The sequence below is a fragment of the Trichomycterus rosablanca genome, unplaced genomic scaffold (assembly GCF_030014385.1).
Source record: "Trichomycterus rosablanca isolate fTriRos1 unplaced genomic scaffold, fTriRos1.hap1 scaffold_97, whole genome shotgun sequence".
NCBI classification, from domain to species: domain Eukaryota; kingdom Metazoa; phylum Chordata; class Actinopteri; order Siluriformes; family Trichomycteridae; genus Trichomycterus; species Trichomycterus rosablanca.
In genome coordinates, this window is record NW_026947261.1 from 73,990 (window position 1) to 97,917 (window position 23,928).

Consider the following 23,928-nt stretch of genomic DNA (forward strand, 5'->3'; position numbering starts at 1 on the left):
ACAGACACAGACACAGACACACACACACACACACACACACACACACACACAGGCAATTGGCAGTGTGTGTAATGTTAAAAAATAACAATAAAAAATAAAGGAACAGAACAGTAAAGTACCTGAATCGATTGAACAAGATGTGAACAGTTCGGTTGACATTCTTCTGACTTATCAGGTAGCCAAGGTTTGGTATTTTTTGGAATATGAGCTGTTGAAAAACCTGAAATCATACTAAGTGATGTGGCATGACTATTCCAAAAGATGGCAGCAGAGGATCAAAAATGAGCGGTGCCTTAGGATTCCGTCAAGCCGGGAAGTCGAGGCTTCCCAGCTTAAGAGAGAGTACGCACCGAATAGGCCCAATTTAACCCTAGTCTATTCATATGTCACTCATTAATTTGTTAATGTATACATATCATTAATTCATCAATAATTCATGATGCACTCACTATCAGTCGATGTATTAATTCATTGTTAATAAACTGGTAGTTAGGTGTTAGTATATGTTTAGTTATGTACACATGTTGTAAAGTGTTTACCGTCGTGTTCTCAGCGCGCTTGGCTCTTTAAACTTCTCTACGGTGTGTATTCTTGGTTTGCTTGTGGCAAAAAATATTACACAAACGTCCATATCCATACCCAAACATCCTCGAGGACTTCATGTTGACTGTGGCGCCCTCAGGTGTCCCTCTTGTGGTATAACCTTTTTTTCCTTATTCCTTTTTTATTTCATTAATATTACATAGGATATCGATTGATTTTGGGGGTTTCCATTTTAAATTATGTTTTAGGTCAATCAATTATATTGTATAATTTATGGTCAAGGTGGTTAAGGTAGGTCAGGGTTAGAAATATATCTATTGAGGTCGAAGTTGAATTAATTGTAGGTAGGGTGGGTTGTAGTCAGTCTAGTTTTAATCTAAATTGGGGTTAGGATGATGGGTGATTAGATTGCGGTTAAAATTCAGTTTATTTGGGGTCAGGGCTAGGATGATCAAAGATTAGGTTGTAGTAGAGCTTCAGTGTATTGAATTTAAAGTACTTGGAAATTGGGTTGAAGTTGTAATTAGGTTTATTAAGGTTAGAGTTGATATAATTATGGACTGAACTATAATTGAAATTTCATTTATTGTGATTGGGGACAGTGTAAATGAAGGTTAGGTTCTAGTTGGAAGGTTTATTAGGATTAGGGTTAGAATAATTGGGAGTTGGGTTATGGTTGAAATGGAGTTTATTGTGGTTGGGGTTGGAATAATTGGGAATTGGGTTGAAATTAGGTTTATTAAGCTTAGGGTTAGAGTAATTAGGGGTTGGGTCATGGTAAATAATTGGGGTAAGGTCATCGTTGAGATGAGTCTATTGAGGTTGGGGTTAGAGTAATTAGGGATTCGGTTATGGTTAAGATTAGGCTTATTGAGGTTGGGGTTGGAATAATTAGGAATGAGGTTATGGTTAAGATTAGGTTTATTGAGGTTGGGGTTAGAGTAATTAGGGATTAGGTGATGGTTAAGATTAGGTTTATTGAGGTTGGGGTTAGAGTAATTAGGGATTAGGTGATGGTTAAGATTAGGTTATGGTTAAGATTAGGTTTATTGAGGTTGGGGTTAGAGTAATTAGGGATTAGGTAATGGTTAAGATTAGGTTTATTGAGGTTGGGGTTAGAGTAATTAGGGATTAGGTTATGGTTAAGATTAGGCTTATTGAGGTTGGGGTTGGAATAATTAGGAATGAGGTTATGGTTAAGATTAGGTTTATTGAGGTTGGGGTTAGAGTAATTAGGGATTAGGTAATGGTTAAGATTAGGTTTATTGAGGTTGGGGTTAGAGTAATTAGGGATTAGGTAATGGTTAAGATTAGGTTTATTGAGGTTGGGGTTAGAATAATTAGGGATTAGGTAATGGTTAAGATTAGGTTTATTGAGGTTGGGGTTAGAATAATTAGGGATTAGGTTATGGTTAAAATTAAGGAAACGTGGAACATAAAGGACAAGAGAACTGTCTGCAGCTACATAAACAGGCCCTAATTCAAACTTGGATCGATTTCTCAGCTCCTAAAGCTTGCTACAGAGATGTAGCCATGATTGGTTACAAGGGTTACAAGCTGTGCAATTATGCAGAAAATGTGCCCTTTCATTTGGGTTTCTTAATTTCATGTGGGGTTAGATGCAGTTCCTAACCTAAACAGCAGGTGCCAGCTTTCAGTAAGTCTGGGGTTAGCTTGGGGTTAGATGCAGTTCCTAACCTAAACAGCAGGTGCCACCTTGCAGTAAGTCTGGGGTTAGCTTGGGGTTAGGCCTTGGATTGGGGGCGTGGTTAGGGTTTTGCTCATAGGGTTAAGAGTTAAAACCAGAGGCGGCATTCAAATTAGTGGCATTGAAATGAGACGTATGCTAATCTTTGCTCTCCTATTGGCTGGAGGTAGCAGTATGCAAATGTCTGCTCTCCTATTGGCCGTATGCAAATGTTTGGAATCCCATTGGTTGAAACTCAAACATGTCCTTTTTGCTGGTTTGTAATGTCAATGATGTGTGTTGTATTGTACCACAGGGACTTTTATTTCCTTGGGGATCAGTAAAGCATCCATCAATCCATGTGTATGTCTAACTATTTGCCTACCTTTTATTTATTTATTTCAGCAGGACATGATCCGAGTCAGACTTGGAGCAGAAGATCCGTCCGTGGCCGAGGTGGGCAGCACACGACCCACACATCCACGAGACCACGAACCTATGACACACAACACACACACAAAAAAAACAAAACAAAACATATGATAAGCACAAAAATGCAATAATCGTTCAAGAACACGAATGGTAACCCCTGGTATCAGAATGAGATTCATGGGCCGAGTACGTGGACACACACACACACACACACACACACAGACACAGACACAGACACACACACACACACACACACACACAGGCAATTGGCAGTGTGTGTAATGTTAAAAAATAACAATAAAAAATAAAGGAACAGAACAGTAAAGTACCTGAATCGATTGAACAAGATGTGAACAGTTCGGTTGACATTCTTCTGACTTATCAGGTAGCCAAGGTTTGGTATTTTTTGGAATATGAGCTGTTGAAAAACCTGAAATCATACTAAGTGATGTGGCATGACTATTCCAAAAGATGGCAGCAGAGGATCAAAAATGAGCGGTGCCTTAGGATTCCGTCAAGCCGGGAAGTCGAGGCTTCCCAGCTTAAGAGAGAGTACGCACCGAATAGGCCCAATTTAACCCTAGTCTATTCATATGTCACTCATTAATTTGTTAATGTATACATATCATTAATTCATCAATAATTCATGATGCACTCACTATCAGTCGATGTATTAATTCATTGTTAATAAACTGGTAGTTAGGTGTTAGTATATGTTTAGTTATGTACACATGTTGTAAAGTGTTTACCGTCGTGTTCTCAGCGCGCTTGGCTCTTTAAACTTCTCTACGGTGTGTATTCTTGGTTTGCTTGTGGCAAAAAATATTACACAAACGTCCATATCCATACCCAAACATCCTCGAGGACTTCATGTTGACTGTGGCGCCCTCAGGTGTCCCTCTTGTGGTATAACCTTTTTTTCCTTATTCCTTTTTTATTTCATTAATATTACATAGGATATCGATTTATTTTGGGGGTTTCCATTTTAAATTATGTTTTAGGTCAATCAATTATATTGTATAATTTATGGTCAAGGTGGTTAAGGTAGGTCAGGGTTAGAAATATATCTATTGAGGTCGAAGTTGAATTAATTGTAGGTAGGGTGGGTTGTAGTCAGTCTAGTTTTAATCTAAATTGGGGTTAGGATGATGGGTGATTAGATTGCGGTTAAAATTCAGTTTATTTGGGGTCAGGGCTAGGATGATCAAAGATTAGGTTGTAGTAGAGCTTCAGTGTATTGAATTTAAAGTACTTGGAAATTGGGTTGAAGTTGTAATTAGGTTTATTAAGGTTAGAGTTGATATAATTATGGACTGAACTATAATTGAAATTTCATTTATTGTGATTGGGGACAGTGTAAATGAAGGTTAGGTTCTAGTTGGAAGGTTTATTAGGATTAGGGTTAGAATAATTGGGAGTTGGGTTATGGTTGAAATGGAGTTTATTGTGGTTGGGGTTGGAATAATTGGGAATTGGGTTGAAATTAGGTTTATTAAGCTTAGGGTTAGAGTAATTAGGGGTTGGGTCATGGTAAATAATTGGGGTAAGGTCATCGTTGAGATGAGTCTATTGAGGTTGGGGTTAGAGTAATTAGGGATTCGGTTATGGTTAAGATTAGGCTTATTGAGGTTGGGGTTGGAATAATTAGGAATGAGGTTATGGTTAAGATTAGGTTTATTGAGGTTGGGGTTAGAGTAATTAGGGATTAGGTGATGGTTAAGATTAGGTTTATTGAGGTTGGGGTTAGAGTAATTAGGGATTAGGTGATGGTTAAGATTAAGGAAACGTGGAACATAAAGGACAAGAGAACTGTCTGCAGCTACATAAACAGGCCCTAATTCAAACTTGGATCGATTTCTCAGCTCCTAAAGCTTGCTACAGAGATGTAGCCATGATTGGTTACAAGGGTTACAAGCTGTGCAATTATGCAGAAAATGTGCCCTTTCATTTGGGTTTCTTAATTTCATGTGGGGTTAGATGCAGTTCCTAACCTAAACAGCAGGTGCCAGCTTTCAGTAAGTCTGGGGTTAGCTTGGGGTTAGATGCAGTTCCTAACCTAAACAGCAGGTGCCACCTTGCAGTAAGTCTGGGGTTAGCTTGGGGTTAGATGCAGTTCCTAACCTAAACAGCAGGTGCCAGCTTTCAGTAAGTCTGGGGTTAGCTTGGGGTTAGATGCAGTTCCTAACCTAAACAGCAGGTGCCAGCTTTCAGTAAGTCTGGGGTTAGCTTGGGGTTAGATGCAGTTCCTAACCTAAACAGCAGGTGCCACCTTGCAGTAAGTCTGGGGTTAGCTTGGGGTTTGTTTTGTAATGAGGTACAAAAATCGGTTGACATTCTTCTGACTTAAAGATTGGAGCCCAGTAAAAGTAATTAGGCAGTGGGGGTACAAAAAAAGATAGCTGGTGTCGTTGGGGGGGTACGAGGTGGTTCATTCTACCTTGAAAGTCCTACAAACTGGTGCTGTATGACTTCTAAAAGTACATGAGGACGTTGTAACCGAAAACGTCCAGTAGATGGCAGCAGAGGGTTAAAAACGAGCGGTGCGTTTCCAGCTGTGAGCAGGGAGAAGTGGTCGGCTTGAAATGTAGTGTTTCCAATGCAAAGTGAAAGAGCTTTCCAAAATCTGTTCATAAAGTGTGTAAATAATTTCATGTAAAAAGCTCAATCCAGACAAACACAACATACAATGATATTATGTTCATGAAGGATATTCAGAGCTGGTGTCCGAACCCACTGGGATAGACGCCGATTGACTTTTAATTCATTCAAAATGGGATTTCTCAGCTCTTGAGGCTGCTACAGCATAGATGTAGCAACGATTGGTCAGAAGAACAAACTTCAAGCTGTGCACTAACACTGGAAAATGTGCCGTTTCATCGGGTTTCTTATTTCCTTTTCTTAATGTCGATGCAGTTCCGAACATGCCCTGCAGAGGTCAGATCCTTAAGCCGGGAAGCAGCGACCATATGGTGCAAGGTTCCCGGATTAAGAGAATGCGGCCGATCTGACCCTAGTCTACACTCAGTCAAATAATCGGGAAAATTCGAAGAAACGTCGTAGGACCTCCAAAATCGCACAGGGCGTGCAGGTCCAACCTACCAGCGACATATCGGAGCCCCGCGGTCCCGCGTGGAAAGACGGCCGAGATACGGGCCCCCGACGCGTACGCGAGTAGGCCCAAAAAACCACGTTTCGGGGTCCCGCGGCGGAACCGTAGGACGTAGGCGCACCGAAACCGAGCACGTCGGAGGGGGCCCGGCCACGAGCGACATATCGGAGCCCCGTCACCGTGGTCCGAAAGGCGGCCGAGACACGGGCCCCGACGCGTACGCGAGTAGTCGTCAGGCCCCAGACGACGTGCGGAGGTCCCGCGAGGGAACCGGATGTCGTAGGCCCACCGGACCAGAGTACGACGGACCGCGCGTAGGCACGAGCGACATATCGGAGCCCCGTGACCCTGGTCCTAAAGGCGTCCGAGATACGGGAATAATTGGGAATTGGGTTGAAATTAGGTTTATTAAGCTTAGGGTTAGAGTAATTAGGGGTTGGGTTATGGTAAATAATTGGGGTAAGGTCATCGTTGAGATGAGTCTATTGAGGTTGGGGTTAGAATAATTAGGGATTAGGTTATGGTTAAGATTAGGCTTATTGAGGTTGGGGTTGGAATAATTAGAAATGAGGTTATGGTTAAGATTAGGTTTATTGAGGTTGGGGTTAGAGTAATTAGGGATTAGGTGATGGTTAAGATTAGGTTTATTGAGGTTGGGGTTAGAGTAATTAGGGATTAGGTGATGGTTAAGATTAGGTTATGGTTAAGATTAGGTTTATTGAGGTTGGGGTTAGAGTAATTAGGGATTAGGTAATGGTTAAGATTAGGTTTATTGAGGTTGGGGTTAGAGTAATTAGGGATTAGGTTATGGTTAAGATTAGGCTTATTGAGGTTGGGGTTGGAATAATTAGGAATGAGGTTATGGTTAAGATTAGGTTTATTGAGGTTGGGGTTAGAGTAATTAGGGATTAGGTAATGGTTAAGATTAGGTTTATTGAGGTTGGGGTTAGAGTAATTAGGGATTAGGTAATGGTTAAGATTAGGTTTATTGAGGTTGGGGTTAGAATAATTAGGGATTAGGTAATGGTTAAGATTAGGTTTATTGAGGTTGGGGTTAGAATAATTAGGGATTAGGTTATGGTTAAAATTAAGGAAACGTGGAACATAAAGGACAAGAGAACTGTCTGCAGCTACATAAACAGGCCCTAATTCAAACTTGGATCGATTTCTCAGCTCCTAAAGCTTGCTACAGAGATGTAGCCATGATTGGTTACAAGGGTTACAAGCTGTGCAATTATGCAGAAAATGTGCCCTTTCATTTGGGTTTCTTAATTTCATGTGGGGTTAGATGCAGTTCCTAACCTAAACAGCAGGTGCCAGCTTTCAGTAAGTCTGGGGTTAGCTTGGGGTTAGATGCAGTTCCTAACCTAAACAGCAGGTGCCACCTTGCAGTAAGTCTGGGGTTAGCTTGGGGTTAGGCCTTGGATTGGGGGCGTGGTTAGGGTTTTGCTCATAGGGTTAAGAGTTAAAACCAGAGTAGGGTTAGGGTTAGGGTTAGGGTTAGGGTTAGGGTTAGGGTTAGGGTTAGGGTTAGGGTTAGGGTTAGGTTAAGAGTTAAAACCAGAGGCGGCATTCAAATTAGTGGCATTGAAATGAGACGTATGCTAATCTTTGCTCTCCTATTGGCTGGAGGTAGCAGTATGCAAATGTCTGCTCTCCTATTGGCCGTATGCAAATGTTTGGAATCCCATTGGTTGAAACTCAAACATGTCCTTTTTGCTGGTTTGTAATGTCAATGATGTGTGTTGTATTGTACCACAGGGACTTTTATTTCCTTGGGGATCAGTAAAGCATCCATCAATCCATGTGTATGTCTAACTATTTGCCTACCTTTTATTTATTTATTTCAGCAGGACATGATCCGAGTCAGACTTGGAGCAGAAGATCCGTCCGTGGCCGAGGTGGGCAGCACACGACCCACACATCCACGAGACCACGAACCTATGACCAGTGTTGTGCCAGTTCACAGCTTTTCTGAACTAGTTCAAGTTCAGTTCATACATGCTCAAAGTGAACAGTTCACGTTCAAAGTTCACAATTTTAATTCTGAACTAGTTCAAAGTTCAGTTCATTTTACTTTTTTCGTGAGATATTCAAATAAATACTTTTTTTCACACTACAAGCTAGAAATCACTATACGTTCTTTGAAACTGCTCATTGTAGACATTTCCTCATGACACTGCAATTGTGGGTTTCTTACCAGGTGATGAAACTTGCAGCAGTACAGACAAGGTAGACCAGTTCTATACTTAGTGCAATGAAATCTACCAGCATTTAATTAAAAAAAGAATATATAATATGAAATATGTATATATTATTTGATATATATGATATTATATATACATATGTGTGCGTATGAAATGAAACTCTTGAATGAAGGTAATGAAGGCAAAACTCAAAGGCACAAAAAACTTTATTTTTAAGGAAACTGCGATGCATTGCGCACACAATGTCAAAACCATTTCTGTCTGGTGATACATGATTTAAGCGGCACCAGCGAGAATACAGGAGGGAGGAACTTTCTCTCGTTGCGTTTCAAAAGAGAAAACAGATGTCACTCAGTTTTCAATGGAAAACAAATTCCAACGTTCATTTACAGTGATGTCTGCCGTTCATGACACATAATGTGAACTAATTCACGTTCAAGTTCTTTATTAAAAATGTGTTGCGTTCAGTTCAACGTTCACGAAAAAATGAGCGTGTTCAATGAACGCGTTCTTTTGAACTCGTTCACGCACAACACTGCCTATGACACACAACACACACACAAAAAAAACAAAACAAAACATATGATAAGCACAAAAATGCAATAATCGTTCAAGAACACGAATGGTAACCCCTGGTATCAGAATGAGATTCATGGGCCGAGTACGTGGACACACACACACACACACACACACACACAGACACAGACACAGACACACACACACACACACACACACACACACACAGGCAATTGGCAGTGTGTGTAATGTTAAAAAATAACAATAAAAAATAAAGGAACAGAACAGTAAAGTACCTGAATCGATTGAACAAGATGTGAACAGTTCGGTTGACATTCTTCTGACTTATCAGGTAGCCAAGGTTTGGTATTTTTTGGAATACGAGCTGTTGAAAAACCTGAAATCATACTAAGTGATGTGGCATGACTATTCCAAAAGATGGCAGCAGAGGATCAAAAATGAGCGGTGCCTTAGGATTCCGTCAAGCCGGGAAGTCGAGGCTTCCCAGCTTAAGAGAGAGTACGCACCGAATAGGCCCAATTTAACCCTAGTCTATTCATATGTCACTCATTAATTTGTTAATGTATACATATCATTAATTCATCAATAATTCATGATGCACTCACTATCAGTCGATGTATTAATTCATTGTTAATAAACTGGTAGTTAGGTGTTAGTATATGTTTAGTTATGTACACATGTTGTAAAGTGTTTACCGTCGTGTTCTCAGCGCGCTTGGCTCTTTAAACTTCTCTACGGTGTGTATTCTTGGTTTGCTTGTGGCAAAAAATATTACACAAACGTCCATATCCATACCCAAACATCCTCGAGGACTTCATGTTGACTGTGGCGCCCTCAGGTGTCCCTCTTGTGGTATAACCTTTTTTTCCTTATTCCTTTTTTATTTCATTAATATTACATAGGATATCGATTTATTTTGGGGGTTTCCATTTTAAATTATGTTTTAGGTCAATCAATTATATTGTATAATTTATGGTCAAGGTGGTTAAGGTAGGTCAGGGTTAGAAATATATCTATTGAGGTCGAAGTTGAATTAATTGTAGGTAGGGTGGGTTGTAGTCAGTCTAGTTTTAATCTAAATTGGGGTTAGGATGATGGGTGATTAGATTGCGGTTAAAATTCAGTTTATTTGGGGTCAGGGCTAGGATGATCAAAGATTAGGTTGTAGTAGAGCTTCAGTGTATTGAATTTAAAGTACTTGGAAATTGGGTTGAAGTTGTAATTAGGTTTATTAAGGTTAGAGTTGATATAATTATGGACTGAACTATAATTGAAATTTCATTTATTGTGATTGGGGACAGTGTAAATGAAGGTTAGGTTCTAGTTGGAAGGTTTATTAGGATTAGGGTTAGAATAATTGGGAGTTGGGTTATGGTTGAAATGGAGTTTATTGTGGTTGGGGTTGGAATAATTGGGAATTGGGTTGAAATTAGGTTTATTAAGCTTAGGGTTAGAGTAATTAGGGGTTGGGTTATGGTAAATAATTGGGGTAAGGTCATCGTTGAGATGAGTCTATTGAGGTTGGGGTTAGAGTAATTAGGGATTAGGTTATGGTTAAGATTAGGCTTATTGAGGTTGGGGTTGGAATAATTAGGAATGAGGTTATGGTTAAGATTAGGTTTATTGAGGTTGGGGTTAGAGTAATTAGGGATTAGGTGATGGTTAAGATTAGGTTTATTGAGGTTGGGGTTAGAGTAATTAGGGATTAGGTGATGGTTAAGATTAGGTTTATTGAGGTTGGGGTTAGAGTAATTAGGGATTAGGTTATGGTTAAGATTAGGCTTATTGAGGTTGGGGTTGGAATAATTAGGAATGAGGTTATGGTTAAGATTAGGTTTATTGAGGTTGGGGTTAGAGTAATTAGGGATTAGGTGATGGTTAAGATTAGGTTTATTGAGGTTGGGGTTAGAGTAATTAGGGATTAGGTGATGGTTAAGATTAAGGAAACGTGGAACATAAAGGACAAGAGAACTGTCTGCAGCTACATAAACAGGCCCTAATTCAAACTTGGATCGATTTCTCAGCTCCTAAAGCTTGCTACAGAGATGTAGCCATGATTGGTTACAAGGGTTACAAGCTGTGCAATTATGCAGAAAATGTGCCCTTTCATTTGGGTTTCTTAATTTCATGTGGGGTTAGATGCAGTTCCTAACCTAAACAGCAGGTGCCAGCTTTCAGTAAGTCTGGGGTTAGCTTGGGGTTAGATGCAGTTCCTAACCTAAACAGCAGGTGCCAGCTTTCAGTAAGTCTGGGGTTAGCTTGGGGTTAGATGCAGTTCCTAACCTAAACAGCAGGTGCCAGCTTTCAGTAAGTCTGGGGTTAGCTTGGGGTTAGATGCAGTTCCTAACCTAAACAGCAGGTGCCAGCTTTCAGTAAGTCTGGGGTTAGCTTGGGGTTAGATGCAGTTCCTAACCTAAACAGCAGGTGCCAGCTTTCAGTAAGTCTGGGGTTAGCTTGGGGTTAGGCCTTGGATTGGGGGCGTGGTTAGGGTTTTGCTCATAGGTTAAGAGTTAAAACCAGAGGCGGCATTCAAATTAGTGGCATTGAAATGAGACGTATGCTAATCTTTGCTCTCCTATTGGCTGGAGGTAGCAGTATGCAAATGTCTGCTCTCCTATTGGCCGTATGCAAATGTTTGGAATCCCATTGGTTGAAACTCAAACATGTCCTTTTTGCTGGTTTGTAATGTCAATGATGTGTGTTGTATTGTACCACAGGGACTTTTATTTCCTTGGGGATCAGTAAAGCATCCATCAATCCATGTGTATGTCTAACTATTTGCCTACCTTTTATTTATTTATTTCAGCAGGACATGATCCGAGTCAGACTTGGAGCAGAAGATCCGTCCGTGGCCGAGGTGGGCAGCACACGACCCACACATCCACGAGACCACGAACCTATGACACACAACACACACACAAAAAAAACAAAACAAAACATATGATAAGCACAAAAATGCAATAATCGTTCAAGAACACGAATGGTAACCCCTGGTATCAGAATGAGATTCATGGGCCGAGTACGTGGACACACACACACACACACACACACACAGACACAGACACAGACACACACACACACACACACACACACACACACACAGGCAATTGGCAGTGTGTGTAATGTTAAAAAATAACAATAAAAAATAAAGGAACAGAACAGTAAAGTACCTGAATCGATTGAACAAGATGTGAACAGTTCGGTTGACATTCTTCTGACTTATCAGGTAGCCAAGGTTTGGTATTTTTTGGAATACGAGCTGTTGAAAAACCTGAAATCATACTAAGTGATGTGGCATGACTATTCCAAAAGATGGCAGCAGAGGATCAAAAATGAGCGGTGCCTTAGGATTCCGTCAAGCCGGGAAGTCGAGGCTTCCCAGCTTAAGAGAGAGTACGCACCGAATAGGCCCAATTTAACCCTAGTCTATTCATATGTCACTCATTAATTTGTTAATGTATACATATCATTAATTCATCAATAATTCATGATGCACTCACTATCAGTCGATGTATTAATTCATTGTTAATAAACTGGTAGTTAGGTGTTAGTATATGTTTAGTTATGTACACATGTTGTAAAGTGTTTACCGTCGTGTTCTCAGCGCGCTTGGCTCTTTAAACTTCTCTACGGTGTGTATTCTTGGTTTGCTTGTGGCAAAAAATATTACACAAACGTCCATATCCATACCCAAACATCCTCGAGGACTTCATGTTGACTGTGGCGCCCTCAGGTGTCCCTCTTGTGGTATAACCTTTTTTTCCTTATTCCTTTTTTATTTCATTAATATTACATAGGATATCGATTTATTTTGGGGGTTTCCATTTTAAATTATGTTTTAGGTCAATCAATTATATTGTATAATTTATGGTCAAGGTGGTTAAGGTAGGTCAGGGTTAGAAATATATCTATTGAGGTCGAAGTTGAATTAATTGTAGGTAGGGTGGGTTGTAGTCAGTCTAGTTTTAATCTAAATTGGGGTTAGGATGATGGGTGATTAGATTGCGGTTAAAATTCAGTTTATTTGGGGTCAGGGCTAGGATGATCAAAGATTAGGTTGTAGTAGAGCTTCAGTGTATTGAATTTAAAGTACTTGGAAATTGGGTTGAAGTTGTAATTAGGTTTATTAAGGTTAGAGTTGATATAATTATGGACTGAACTATAATTGAAATTTCATTTATTGTGATTGGGGACAGTGTAAATGAAGGTTAGGTTCTAGTTGGAAGGTTTATTAGGATTAGGGTTAGAATAATTGGGAGTTGGGTTATGGTTGAAATGGAGTTTATTGTGGTTGGGGTTGGAATAATTGGGAATTGGGTTGAAATTAGGTTTATTAAGCTTAGGGTTAGAGTAATTAGGGGTTGGGTTATGGTAAATAATTGGGGTAAGGTCATCGTTGAGATGAGTCTATTGAGGTTGGGGTTAGAGTAATTAGGGATTAGGTTATGGTTAAGATTAGGCTTATTGAGGTTGGGGTTGGAATAATTAGGAATGAGGTTATGGTTAAGATTAGGTTTATTGAGGTTGGGGTTAGAGTAATTAGGGATTAGGTGATGGTTAAGATTAGGTTTATTGAGGTTGGGGTTAGAGTAATTAGGGATTAGGTGATGGTTAAGATTAGGTTTATTGAGGTTGGGGTTAGAGTAATTAGGGATTAGGTTATGGTTAAGATTAGGCTTATTGAGGTTGGGGTTGGAATAATTAGGAATGAGGTTATGGTTAAGATTAGGTTTATTGAGGTTGGGGTTAGAGTAATTAGGGATTAGGTGATGGTTAAGATTAGGTTTATTGAGGTTGGGGTTAGAGTAATTAGGGATTAGGTGATGGTTAAGATTAAGGAAACGTGGAACATAAAGGACAAGAGAACTGTCTGCAGCTACATAAACAGGCCCTAATTCAAACTTGGATCGATTTCTCAGCTCCTAAAGCTTGCTACAGAGATGTAGCCATGATTGGTTACAAGGGTTACAAGCTGTGCAATTATGCAGAAAATGTGCCCTTTCATTTGGGTTTCTTAATTTCATGTGGGGTTAGATGCAGTTCCTAACCTAAACAGCAGGTGCCAGCTTTCAGTAAGTCTGGGGTTAGCTTGGGGTTAGATGCAGTTCCTAACCTAAACAGCAGGTGCCAGCTTTCAGTAAGTCTGGGGTTAGCTTGGGGTTAGATGCAGTTCCTAACCTAAACAGCAGGTGCCAGCTTTCAGTAAGTCTGGGGTTAGCTTGGGGTTAGATGCAGTTCCTAACCTAAACAGCAGGTGCCAGCTTTCAGTAAGTCTGGGGTTAGCTTGGGGTTAGATGCAGTTCCTAACCTAAACAGCAGGTGCCAGCTTTCAGTAAGTCTGGGGTTAGCTTGGGGTTAGGCCTTGGATTGGGGGCGTGGTTAGGGTTTTGCTCATAGGTTAAGAGTTAAAACCAGAGGCGGCATTCAAATTAGTGGCATTGAAATGAGACGTATGCTAATCTTTGCTCTCCTATTGGCTGGAGGTAGCAGTATGCAAATGTCTGCTCTCCTATTGGCCGTATGCAAATGTTTGGAATCCCATTGGTTGAAACTCAAACATGTCCTTTTTGCTGGTTTGTAATGTCAATGATGTGTGTTGTATTGTACCACAGGGACTTTTATTTCCTTGGGGATCAGTAAAGCATCCATCAATCCATGTGTATGTCTAACTATTTGCCTACCTTTTATTTATTTATTTCAGCAGGACATGATCCGAGTCAGACTTGGAGCAGAAGATCCGTCCGTGGCCGAGGTGGGCAGCACACGACCCACACATCCACGAGACCACGAACCTATGACACACAACACACACACAAAAAAAACAAAACAAAACATATGATAAGCACAAAAATGCAATAATCGTTCAAGAACACGAATGGTAACCCCTGGTATCAGAATGAGATTCATGGGCCGAGTACGTGGACACACACACACACACACACACACACAGACACAGACACAGACACACACACACACACACACACACACACACACACAGGCAATTGGCAGTGTGTGTAATGTTAAAAAATAACAATAAAAAATAAAGGAACAGAACAGTAAAGTACCTGAATCGATTGAACAAGATGTGAACAGTTCGGTTGACATTCTTCTGACTTATCAGGTAGCCAAGGTTTGGTATTTTTTGGAATACGAGCTGTTGAAAAACCTGAAATCATACTAAGTGATGTGGCATGACTATTCCAAAAGATGGCAGCAGAGGATCAAAAATGAGCGGTGCCTTAGGATTCCGTCAAGCCGGGAAGTCGAGGCTTCCCAGCTTAAGAGAGAGTACGCACCGAATAGGCCCAATTTAACCCTAGTCTATTCATATGTCACTCATTAATTTGTTAATGTATACATATCATTAATTCATCAATAATTCATGATGCACTCACTATCAGTCGATGTATTAATTCATTGTTAATAAACTGGTAGTTAGGTGTTAGTATATGTTTAGTTATGTACACATGTTGTAAAGTGTTTACCGTCGTGTTCTCAGCGCGCTTGGCTCTTTAAACTTCTCTACGGTGTGTATTCTTGGTTTGCTTGTGGCAAAAAATATTACACAAACGTCCATATCCATACCCAAACATCCTCGAGGACTTCATGTTGACTGTGGCGCCCTCAGGTGTCCCTCTTGTGGTATAACCTTTTTTTCCTTATTCCTTTTTTATTTCATTAATATTACATAGGATATCGATTTATTTTGGGGGTTTCCATTTTAAATTATGTTTTAGGTCAATCAATTATATTGTATAATTTATGGTCAAGGTGGTTAAGGTAGGTCAGGGTTAGAAATATATCTATTGAGGTCGAAGTTGAATTAATTGTAGGTAGGGTGGGTTGTAGTCAGTCTAGTTTTAATCTAAATTGGGGTTAGGATGATGGGTGATTAGATTGCGGTTAAAATTCAGTTTATTTGGGGTCAGGGCTAGGATGATCAAAGATTAGGTTGTAGTAGAGCTTCAGTGTATTGAATTTAAAGTACTTGGAAATTGGGTTGAAGTTGTAATTAGGTTTATTAAGGTTAGAGTTGATATAATTATGGACTGAACTATAATTGAAATTTCATTTATTGTGATTGGGGACAGTGTAAATGAAGGTTAGGTTCTAGTTGGAAGGTTTATTAGGATTAGGGTTAGAATAATTGGGAGTTGGGTTATGGTTGAAATGGAGTTTATTGTGGTTGGGGTTGGAATAATTGGGAATTGGGTTGAAATTAGGTTTATTAAGCTTAGGGTTAGAGTAATTAGGGGTTGGGTTATGGTAAATAATTGGGGTAAGGTCATCGTTGAGATGAGTCTATTGAGGTTGGGGTTAGAGTAATTAGGGATTAGGTTATGGTTAAGATTAGGCTTATTGAGGTTGGGGTTGGAATAATTAGGAATGAGGTTATGGTTAAGATTAGGTTTATTGAGGTTGGGGTTAGAGTAATTAGGGATTAGGTGATGGTTAAGATTAGGTTTATTGAGGTTGGGGTTAGAGTAATTAGGGATTAGGTGATGGTTAAGATTAGGTTTATTGAGGTTGGGGTTAGAGTAATTAGGGATTAGGTTATGGTTAAGATTAGGCTTATTGAGGTTGGGGTTGGAATAATTAGGAATGAGGTTATGGTTAAGATTAGGTTTATTGAGGTTGGGGTTAGAGTAATTAGGGATTAGGTGATGGTTAAGATTAGGTTTATTGAGGTTGGGGTTAGAGTAATTAGGGATTAGGTGATGGTTAAGATTAAGGAAACGTGGAACATAAAGGACAAGAGAACTGTCTGCAGCTACATAAACAGGCCCTAATTCAAACTTGGATCGATTTCTCAGCTCCTAAAGCTTGCTACAGAGATGTAGCCATGATTGGTTACAAGGGTTACAAGCTGTGCAATTATGCAGAAAATGTGCCCTTTCATTTGGGTTTCTTAATTTCATGTGGGGTTAGATGCAGTTCCTAACCTAAACAGCAGGTGCCAGCTTTCAGTAAGTCTGGGGTTAGCTTGGGGTTAGATGCAGTTCCTAACCTAAACAGCAGGTGCCAGCTTTCAGTAAGTCTGGGGTTAGCTTGGGGTTAGATGCAGTTCCTAACCTAAACAGCAGGTGCCAGCTTTCAGTAAGTCTGGGGTTAGCTTGGGGTTAGATGCAGTTCCTAACCTAAACAGCAGGTGCCAGCTTTCAGTAAGTCTGGGGTTAGCTTGGGGTTAGATGCAGTTCCTAACCTAAACAGCAGGTGCCAGTTTTTGCAGTAAGTCTGGGGTTAGCTTGGGGTTTGTTTTGTAATGAGGTACAAAAATCGGTTGACATTCTTCTGACTTAAAGATTGGAGCCCAGTAAAAGTAATTAGGCAGTGGGGGTACAAAAAAAGATAGCTGGTGTCGTTGGGGGGGTACGAGGTGGTTCATTCTACCTTGAAAGTCCTACAAACTGGTGCAAAGTAGGACTGTTCTAAAAGTACATGAGGACGTTGTAACCGAAAACGTCCAGTAAGGCAAGGCAAGGCAAGGCAAGTTTATTTGTATAGCACCTTTCATACACAGTGGCAATTCAAAGTGCTTTACATAAGGAAAAATTAAAAATTAAAAGCATTAAAACATTCCTGAGATCTAGAACCTCAGAAAGACTTCTTGCAAACATTTAGTTACAATTAAAAACATGAAATTCAAACAAGAGAGATAAAAATTAAGAACTTGAAAAATTAAAAGAAAATATTGTAAAATATACCCTACAATTTGGTAAATACGAAATTAAAACAAGAGAAATAAGCAAATAAAACATAAAAACTAAAAGAAAATATAGTAAAATATACCTTACAGTTTAGAGAATATGGAATTAAAACAAGACTAAAAGAAATATGGTAAAATGAGGGTAATAGTAAAAATATCGAGCTCAATCATAGGCACAAGAAAAAATAAAAGTTTTTAACCTGGATTTAAAGATTTCTATGTTTGAGGAACATCTAATATCTCCTGGCAGTCTGTTCCAGTTATATGCAGCCCAACAACTAAATGCTGCTTCACCATGTTTAGTTTGGACTCTGGGCTCTACTAGCTGACCTGAGTCCATGGATCTAAGAGATCTACTGGGTTTATATTCTCTAAACATTTCTGAGATGTATTCTGGGCCGAACCCATTCAGTGATTTATAGACCAGTAGCAGCACTTTAAATTCTATTCTGTAACTAACCGGAAGCCAGTGTAGAGATTTTAGAACTGGAGTGATGTGCTCAGTTCTCTTTGTCTTGGTTAAAACTCTTGCAGCAGCGTTCTGAATGAGCTGTAACTGTTTAATGGTCTTTTTGGGAAGTCCAGTTAAGAGACCATTACAATAGTCCACCCTACTGGAGATAAAAGCATGGATCAGCTTCTCTAGGTCTTGTTGGCACACTAGACCCTTGATTTTGGCTATATTTCTAAGATGGTAGAAGGCTGTTTTGGTGATGGTTTTAATATGGCTGGTGAATGTAAGATCTGAGTCTATTAGAACGCCAAGATTTCGGACTTGGTCTTTGGTTTTTAGAGCCCGGGAACTGAGGTGTTCAATGACACTAGACCTCTTTTCTTTGTTGCCAAACACGACAATCTCTGTTTTGTCCTTATTTAACTGTAAAAAATTCTGGCTCATCCATTTATTGATGTCCTCTAAACACTGACACAGTGAATCTATTGGGCTGTAATCATCTGGTGAGAGAGCCAGATATATCTGTGTGTCATCTGCATAACTATGGTAATCAATGTTGTTAGCCTGTAGCATTTGGCCTAATGGCAGCATATAAAGATTGAACAGGAGAGGTCCGAGAACTGATCCCTGGGGGATTCCACATGTCATAGCCACTCTGTCAGATTCATAGCTGCCAATAGTGACAAAGTAACTGCAGTCTTTTAAGTAAGACCTGAACCAATTAAGGACTGTTCCGGAAAGTCCAACCCAGTTTTCCAACCTGTCCAGCAGTATTCTGTGATCTACAGTGTCGAAGGCTGCACTAAGATCCAGTAAAACCAGAACTGATATTTTACCTGAGTCACTATTCAGCCGTAGATCATTTACCACTTTTATGAGAGCCGTTTCAGTGCTGTAGTGAGCTCGAAAGCCTGACTGAAATTTGTCAAAAGAACCACTGGAATTCAAAAAACTGCTGACTTGATTGTAGACAACTTTCTCAATGATCTTAGCTGTGAAAGGAAGATTTGAGATCGGCCTGTAGTTGTTTAACACAGACGCATCCAGAGTTCTCTTTTTTAGGAGTGGTTTAATGGCAGCTGTTTTCAGTGACTTTGGGAAAACGCCTGATGATAGTGAGCCATTAACTATTTGTTGCAAATCAGTTTTTACAGAGTTAAAAATAGTTTTAAAAAATTCAGATGGCAGCATGTCGAGACAACATGTCGATGATTTAAGATGCTGAACTGTTTTCTCCAGAGTTTTTTGGTCTATTGTATTAAATTGTGACATAATAGTCATGTTATTTTTAGGTGTCTGTAGGGGCAGCATGGTTTTATTGTTTGACTGAGTGGAGTTAATGGTCAGTCTAATAGTTTTGATTTTTTCACAGAAGAAATGAGCAAACTCATTACATTTCTCTGTGGACAGAAGTTCTGGCGTGATCTGTTTTGGAGGATTTGCAAGCTTGTCGACCACGTTGAATAGAGTGCGGGTGTTGTTGATGTTCCTGTTAATGATCTTAGAGAAGTGCCATCTACTGATCTTAATGATCAGTAGATGGCAGCAGAGGGTTAAAAACGAGCGGTGCGTTTCCAGCTGTGAGCAGGGAGAAGTGGTCGGCTTGAAATGTAGTGTTTCCAATGCAAAGTGAAAGAGCTTTCCAAAATCTGTTCATAAAGTGTGTAAATAATTTCATGTAAAAAGCTCAATCCAGACAAACACAACATACAATGATATTATGTTCATGAAGGATATTCAGAGCTGGTGTCCGAACCCACTGGGATAGACGCCGATTGACTTTTAATTCATTCAAAATGGGATTTCTCAGCTCTTGAGGCTGCTACAGCATAGATGTAGCAACGATTGGTCAGAAGAACAAACTTCAAGCTGTGCACTAACACTGGAAAATGTGCCGTTTCATCGGGTTTCTTATTTCCTTTTCTTAATGTCGATGCAGTTCCGAACATGCCCTGCAGAGGTCAGATCCTTAAGCCGGGAAGCAGCGACCATATGGTGCAAGGTTCCCGGATTAAGAGAATGCGGCCCATCTGACCCTAGTCTACACTCAGTCAAATAATCGGGAAAATTCGAAGAAACGTCGTAGGACCTCCAAAATCGCACAGGGCGTGCAGGTCCAACCTACCAGCGACATATCGGAGCCCCGCGGTCCCGCGTGGAAAGACGGCCGAGATACGGGCCCCCGACGCGTACGCGAGTAGGCCCAAAAAACCACGTTTCGGGGTCCCGCGGCGGAACCGTAGGACGTAGGCGCACCGAAACCGAGCACGTCGGAGGGGGCCCGGCCACGAGCGACATATCGGAGCCCCGTCACCGTGGTCCGAAAGGCGGCCGAGACACGGGCCCCGACGCGTACGCGAGTAGTCGTCAGGCCCCAGACGACGTGCGGAGGTCCCGCGAGGGAACCGGATGTCGTAGGCCCACCGGACCAGAGTACGACGGACCGCGCGTAGGCACGAGCGACATATCGGAGCCCCGTGACCCTGGTCCTAAAGGCGTCCGAGATACGGGAATAATTGGGAATTGGGTTGAAATTAGGTTTATTAAGCTTAGGGTTAGAGTAATTAGGGGTTGGGTTATGGTAAATAATTGGGGTAAGGTCATCGTTGAGATGAGTCTATTGAGGTTGGGGTTAGAATAATTAGGGATTAGGTTATGGTTAAGATTAGGCTTATTGAGGTTGGGGTTGGAATAATTAGAAATGAGGTTATGGTTAAGATTAGGTTTATTGAGGTTGGGGTTAGAGTAATTAGGGATTAGGTGATGGTTAAGATTAGGTTTATTGAGGTTGGGGTTAGAGTAATTAGGGATTAGGTGATGGTTAAGATTAGGTTATGGTTAAGATTAGGTTTATTGAGGTTGGGGTTAGAGTAATTAGGGATTAGGTAATGGTTAAGATTAGGTTTATTGAGGTTGGGGTTAGAGTAATTAGGGATTAGGTTATGGTTAAGATTAGGCTTATTGAGGTTGGGGTTGGAATAATTAGGAATGAGGTTATGGTTAAGATTAGGTTTATTGAGGTTGGGGTTAGAGTAATTAGGGATTAGGTAATGGTTAAGATTAGGTTTATTGAGGTTGGGGTTAGAGTAATTAGGGATTAGGTAATGGTTAAGATTAGGTTTATTGAGGTTGGGGTTAGAATAATTAGGGATTAGGTAATGGTTAAGATTAGGTTTATTGAGGTTGGGGTTAGAGTAATTAGGGATTAGGTAATGGTTAAGATTAGGTTTATTGAGGTTGGGGTTAGAATAATTAGGGATTAGGTTATGGTTAAAATTAAGGAAACGTGGAACATAAAGGACAAGAGAACTGTCTGCAGCTACATAAACAGGCCCTAATTCAAACTTGGATCGATTTCTCAGCTCCTAAAGCTTGCTACAGAGATGTAGCCATGATTGGTTACAAGGGTTACAAGCTGTGCAATTATGGAGAAAATGTGCCCTTTCATTTGGGTTTCTTAATTTCATGTGGGGTTAGATGCAGTTCCTAACCTAAACAGCAGGTGCCAGCTTGCAGTAAGTCTGGGGTTAGCTTGGGGTTAGATGCAGTTCCTAACCTAAACAGCAGGTGCCAGCTTTCAGTAAGTCTGGGGTTAGCTTGGGGTTAGATGCAGTTCCTAACCTAAACAGCAGGTGCCAGCTTTCAGTAAGTCTGGGGTTAGCTTGGGGTTAGATGCAGTTCCTAACCTAAACAGCAGGTGCCACCTTGCAGTAAGTCTGGGGTTAGCTTGGGGTTAGGCCTTGGATTGGGGGCGTGGTTAGGGTTTTGCTCATAGGTTAAGAGTTAAAACCAGAGGCGGCATTCAAATTAGTGGCATTGAAATGAGACGTATGCTAATCTTTGCTCTCCTATTGGCTGGAGGTAGCAGTATGCAAATGTCTGCTCTCCTATTGGCCGTATGCAAATGTTTGGAATCCCATTGGTTGAAACTCAAACATGTCCTTTTTGCTGGTTTGTAATGTCAATGATGTGTGTTGTATTGTACCACAGGGACTTTTATTTCCTTGGGGATCAGTAAAGCATCCATCAATCCATGTGTATGTCTAACTATTTGCCTACCTTTTATTTATTTATTTCAGCAGGACATGATCCGAGTCAGACTTGGAGCAGAAGATCCGTCCGTGGCCGAGGTGGGCAGCACACGACCCACACATCCACGAGACCACGAACCTATGACCAGTGTTGTGCCAGTTCACAGCTTTTCTGAACTAGTTCAAGTTCAGTTCATACATGCTCAAAGTGAACAGTTCACGTTCAAAGTTCACAATTTTAATTCTGAACTAGTTCAAAGTTCAGTTCATTTTACTTTTTTCGTGAGATATTCAAATAAATACTTTTTTTCACACTACAAGCTAGAAATCACTATACGTTCTTTGAAACTGCTCATTGTAGACATTTCCTCATGACACTGCAATTGTGGGTTTCTTACCAGGTGATGAAACTTGCAGCAGTACAGACAAGGTAGACCAGTTCTATACTTAGTGCAATGAAATCTACCAGCATTTAATTAAAAAAAGAATATATAATATGAAATATGTATATATTATTTGATATATATGATATTATATATACATATGTGTGCGTATGAAATGAAACTCTTGAATGAAGGTAATGAAGGCAAAACTCAAAGGCACAAAAAACTTTATTTTTAAGGAAACTGCGATGCATTGCGCACACAATGTCAAAACCATTTCTGTCTGGTGATACATGATTTAAGCGGCACCAGCGAGAATACAGGAGGGAGGAACTTTCTCTCGTTGCGTTTCAAAAGAGAAAACAGATGTCACTCAGTTTTCAATGGAAAACAAATTCCAACGTTCATTTACAGTGATGTCTGCCGTTCATGACACATAATGTGAACTAATTCACGTTCAAGTTCTTTATTAAAAATGTGTTGCGTTCAGTTCAACGTTCACGAAAAAATGAGCGTGTTCAATGAACGCGTTCTTTTGAACTCGTTCACGCACAACACTGCCTATGACACACAACACACACACAAAAAAAACAAAACAAAACATATGATAAGCACAAAAATGCAATAATCGTTCAAGAACACGAATGGTAACCCCTGGTATCAGAATGAGATTCATGGGCCGAGTACGTGGACACACACACACACACACACACACACACAGACACAGACACAGACACACACACACACACACACACACACACACACAGGCAATTGGCAGTGTGTGTAATGTTAAAAAATAACAATAAAAAATAAAGGAACAGAACAGTAAAGTACCTGAATCGATTGAACAAGATGTGAACAGTTCGGTTGACATTCTTCTGACTTATCAGGTAGCCAAGGTTTGGTATTTTTTGGAATACGAGCTGTTGAAAAACCTGAAATCATACTAAGTGATGTGGCATGACTATTCCAAAAGATGGCAGCAGAGGATCAAAAATGAGCGGTGCCTTAGGATTCCGTCAAGCCGGGAAGTCGAGGCTTCCCAGCTTAAGAGAGAGTACGCACCGAATAGGCCCAATTTAACCCTAGTCTATTCATATGTCACTCATTAATTTGTTAATGTATACATATCATTAATTCATCAATAATTCATGATGCACTCACTATCAGTCGATGTATTAATTCATTGTTAATAAACTGGTAGTTAGGTGTTAGTATATGTTTAGTTATGTACACATGTTGTAAAGTGTTTACCGTCGTGTTCTCAGCGCGCTTGGCTCTTTAAACTTCTCTACGGTGTGTATTCTTGGTTTGCTTGTGGCAAAAAATATTACACAAACGTCCATATCCATACCCAAACATCCTCGAGGACTTCATGTTGACTGTGGCGCCCTCAGGTGTCCCTCTTGTGGTATAACCTTTTTTTCCTTATTCCTTTTTTATTTCATTAATATTACATAGGATATCGATTTATTTTGGGGGTTTCCATTTTAAATTATGTTTTAGGTCAATCAATTATATTGTATAATTTATGGTCAAGGTGGTTAAGGTAGGTCAGGGTTAGAAATATATCTATTGAGGTCGAAGTTGAATTAATTGTAGGTAGGGTGGGTTGTAGTCAGTCTAGTTTTAATCTAAATTGGGGTTAGGATGATGGGTGATTAGATTGCGGTTAAAATTCAGTTTATTTGGGGTCAGGGCTAGGATGATCAAAGATTAGGTTGTAGTAGAGCTTCAGTGTATTGAATTTAAAGTACTTGGAAATTGGGTTGAAGTTGTAATTAGGTTTATTAAGGTTAGAGTTGATATAATTATGGACTGAACTATAATTGAAATTT